This window comes from Nyctereutes procyonoides, unplaced genomic scaffold (assembly GCF_905146905.1).
Source record: "Nyctereutes procyonoides isolate TBG_1078 unplaced genomic scaffold, NYPRO_anot_genome, whole genome shotgun sequence".
Taxonomy (NCBI): domain Eukaryota; kingdom Metazoa; phylum Chordata; class Mammalia; order Carnivora; family Canidae; genus Nyctereutes; species Nyctereutes procyonoides.
Window position 1 is genome coordinate 22,857,226 of NW_026575052.1, and position 4,035 is coordinate 22,861,260.

The 4,035-nt window shown below is 39.8% G+C and overlaps 1 pseudogene; it reads right to left on the bottom strand.

Moving 5' to 3' along the window:
* Positions 1–3,086: 3,086 nt before the first annotated feature.
* Positions 3,087–3,689, bottom strand: LOC129514076 (60S ribosomal protein L10a-like; annotated as a pseudogene).
* Between the last annotated feature and the right edge of the window lie 346 nt (positions 3,690–4,035).

Below are 4,035 nucleotides of genomic sequence, written 5' to 3' on the forward strand. Positions count from 1 at the left end.
TAATCATATTATTATTGTATTATAATAGTTATAATATAAGAGTTATAATAATATATGATATATAATATATATATATATAATATAATGTCTATACCTGCCAATATTAACCGGCAGGTATAGACAAGAGCCAGCTATCCTGACTCCTGATATACAATTTTGATCCCTAGATGAATTGATTCCTCCTGGTTTTTAAAAATCAAACTAGTTGTTTCAACCACAATTAGTAAGTCAATATTCTGTCTTTTTTCTGTCTTGGCAAATTCAAAATTGGTTTCTCATTTGCCTGTCAATAATCAACAACAACAACAGCAACAAAAACTAAAAAGATTGACAAAGAAAGAAAATTCATGTAGAGGTCCATAAGCCGGCAGACTCAAGAAGCTCAGTGATCCAGAAGCAGAATGCACTTAAAGAGAACTGCACCAAAATCCTATCATGGAATTGCTGAAAACCAATGATTAAAAAAAAAAAATCCCAAAAGCAGCCAGAGAAAAGAAATATAGATAGGTTAAAAATAAAAGAATAGGAAAAAGACATCATACAAATGCTAATTAAGTGGAAGCTGAAGTGACTTTACTAATATTAGACAAAGTAGACTTCAGAGCAAGGATGTTACCCAGAATCTTTTAATGACATTACTGACATTACAGTATTATAGTATCTAATGCCTAAATATGAAAGGTAACTCATCAAGAAGATCTAACAATCCTAAACAGATATGCCTAATAACAGAGCTTCAAAATATTTGAAGCAAAACCCAACAGACTAAAAAGAATAACAGACAAACCCGCAGTTATGGTTGGAGATGTCAACAATCCCCTCTCAGTAATCAGTGGAGGAAGTAGGGAGAAAATCTGTGAGAGTACATCCAAATGCACAGCAATGCATGTAAATAATTCTTTGGAGAAGCACAGTTTGAATCTGAGCTTTGCCAATGGAAAGTAATGACATGAACTCATGAGGTGCTGCTCAGTCTAGAGTCCTGTCAGGGGAAATCAGTGTCACATGCTTCTATGATGATGAGATTTAAACAATTCATGAGTCTTTGATCATGAGCTCTCTACCTCTGCCCAAAGCATTAAGAAGCTAAGAGGAACCTGTATGGGCGGCTTGTCCTTCAATGACTGAAATATATATGACCTCTTTTGGGGGGACAACAACCCTAATAGGACACAGAGGGCATAAACATTCATACTCACTTTTCTGTGTCATTTATCTCTAGAGAATGCTATATACATGCTAGATAAATCCCCATGTGGTAGATGGATACATTCATGGTTCCATGAATCATGCCTCCTTCTATCTATGCCCATGTGTAGGTCATCCCAGTCGGACTGTTGTCTTGGTCATGTGACTTTCTTTGGCCAATAGGATGGTCAGCAAACATGTCCTGGGCAGAGGCTCAAAACATTTGTGGATTAGAGTTCTCTGTCTCTCTTTCTCTTTCTCTCTCTCTCTCTCTCTCTCTCTCTCTGCTTTTAAAACCAGCCACCATATAAAGAAGCCTAGGCTAGCATTGTGAAGACATGTGATCCCATAGACAGCCAAGCACCAATACCCAGAAATGTGAGTTAGGCCATCATAGATACCCAGCTCCAGACAAGCAACCAGAAGTGACCCCAGATGAAATGGGCTAAACAACAAAGCCCAAAATGCTGACCCACAGAATTGTGTGTAATAAAGTGGTGGTTTTAAGTTTTGGGGTGGTTTATTAGGCAGCAATCAATAACTTGTTATACCCAAAGCACTGGCCAGCTCTGCATCAAGAAAGGCAGGAGTAGTAACCACTCCTCTGGCTACTCAAAGGAGAAACAGAAAATGTCTCATTATATTGCCTGGGACTTTGGGCTTAACCTCTCCTGATGCAGTCCCTCTCTCAGCCCAACAAATCAATGCGAATAAAACACATGTGCTGGAAATCCCCTGATGCCCTTCTAGGCAGAACTTTTTGGTTAGGAAAAGAAAAAGAAACTTAATTTGAAGCTTTAATAACCTCCCAATTATGTTGTTTCTGCTAGCATTAATATTTAATCATGACATTACTGTGACTATTTTAGAATTGAACTGAAATTAAGTATAAATGTTTGATCATAAATAATCTCATTATTAAAGATAATCTCTGTTATATATGTTTCTGTGCCTATCTTTTATTAAGTTTACTTTTCATGTTGACATTTTTAAGGGCGTAATTGTATGTTTTTGTTCTTAGTAATATTGTTACCATATATTAATTATGGCATCATGCCAGTAACACTAGTAATGAAATAAGTTGTTTTTTCTACTTCAAGAGCCAGCAATAGGCTCTCTCTCCTACACAACTAACAAATAGATGGTCAGCTTTGAGATCTACACTGGTTCCCTGAATTATTCTTTCTCTCTATTTGTGCATAAGCACCATTGCTCTTGATTTATGGAAAAACTCAATGCAAACGAGAGCAGGAGGGATAGTTATCTTTGTCCTTTTTGTCAGGGGTTTCTTGGAAGCCACAGATACCACCAAAGGAGGGTGTGTGTGGCAGGAAGAATAACAGACTTCCAAAGATGTCCACATCCTAATCTCTAGAACCCTTGACTATGTCATTGTACCTGGCAAAAGAGACTTTGTGGATGTGATTAAGGACCTAGAGATGGAGAGATAATCCTGGATGATCTAGGTGGGCTCTATGTAATTGCAGATGTCCTTAAAAGTGGAAGAGAAGCACAGGAGAAAGTCAGGAAAGTAGATATGACAATGGGAGCATCTGTTGAAAAAATCTGTGAGAAGCACTCAACCCCCTACTGTGGATCTTGGAGGTGGAAGAAGGGGACACACATCAATGAATGGGGGCAGCTTCTAGAAGTTGGAAAATGGAAGGAAATGGATTCTTCCCTAGAACCTCCGAAAATGAATGCAGCCCTGATTTTGGCCTAGTGAGACCCAGGTCGGGCTTCAGAACTATACGATAACAGATGTGGGTTTGGTTAAGTTTTGTATTTTTGTTTTTGTTTTGCTTTATTTATTTATGTAAGTATGCAGCACTAATGTTTATTAAGCTGTGCCTTAGCACAGGTGCTGGGGCTTGCCACGGAGCTCTTGATGTATAAGCTCAGCCGTTCTGCCAATTCTTGAGCTATGACCCCAGGAAATTAACAGCTAAGTGGATGTTGTACACGAGCTCATCATCTGTCATCTTTACTTGGCCAATGGCCAAGGCCAGAAACAGCACCTTCTTCATCCGGCATTTGATCATGGACTTCACTTCATCCACTTTGGCCACCATGCTCTCATTGTGGGTCAGCAAGGAAGGGAACTTGTCAGCTTTAATCAGGCCTGGGCTCAGAATTCATAGGATTTGCTAGATAGAGATTCTGAAGCCAAAAAGACATCATTCTTCTTGGCCAGCTTCTTGACTAATTTTTTTATTCCTGTTGAGTTTCTTCAGTGCCTCAACATCCATAGGGGGGATAGCCACAGCCTTGGCCACATCACAGAGCTGCTGGTCCTCCAAAACACATATGCAGAACTTGGGGCGGGGAGTGGTCTTAAGCCTGACGGTGCCTGGGAAGCATTTATCCTTCTGAGAATCCGAATTCTCCAACCCAATCTGCAGCTTCACTGTCTCCAAAAACTGTGGCCACTTACTCTGGTGCTTTTGCAGGACTTCCTGCACCACCTCATACAGAGTGTCACGGGAGATTTTGCTGTTCATGGTGCTGCATGTCACAATAACTGGAAAAGAGCTAGATGCATGTGGTTTTAAGCCACCAAGTTTGTGGCAATCTGTTACAGCAGCCACAGGAAACAGGTATAGGTTGCATTCCTTGGGAGTGCATCAGTTGGATCTAGGCAGTCTCACGTATGGGCTGTAGCAGGAGACAAGTTGTAAGCTGGCATTTTCTAGTCAATAAAGTAAGGGCAAGAGTGGTAACTTCATAAAGTTATTGGGATAATTAAATAAGGCAATTTGCATAAACCGTTTAGCAGAGTGTCTAGCTCATTTTAAACACTTGGTAAAGGTCAATTATTGTTGCCGTTATTAAAACCTGCTGTGGCCG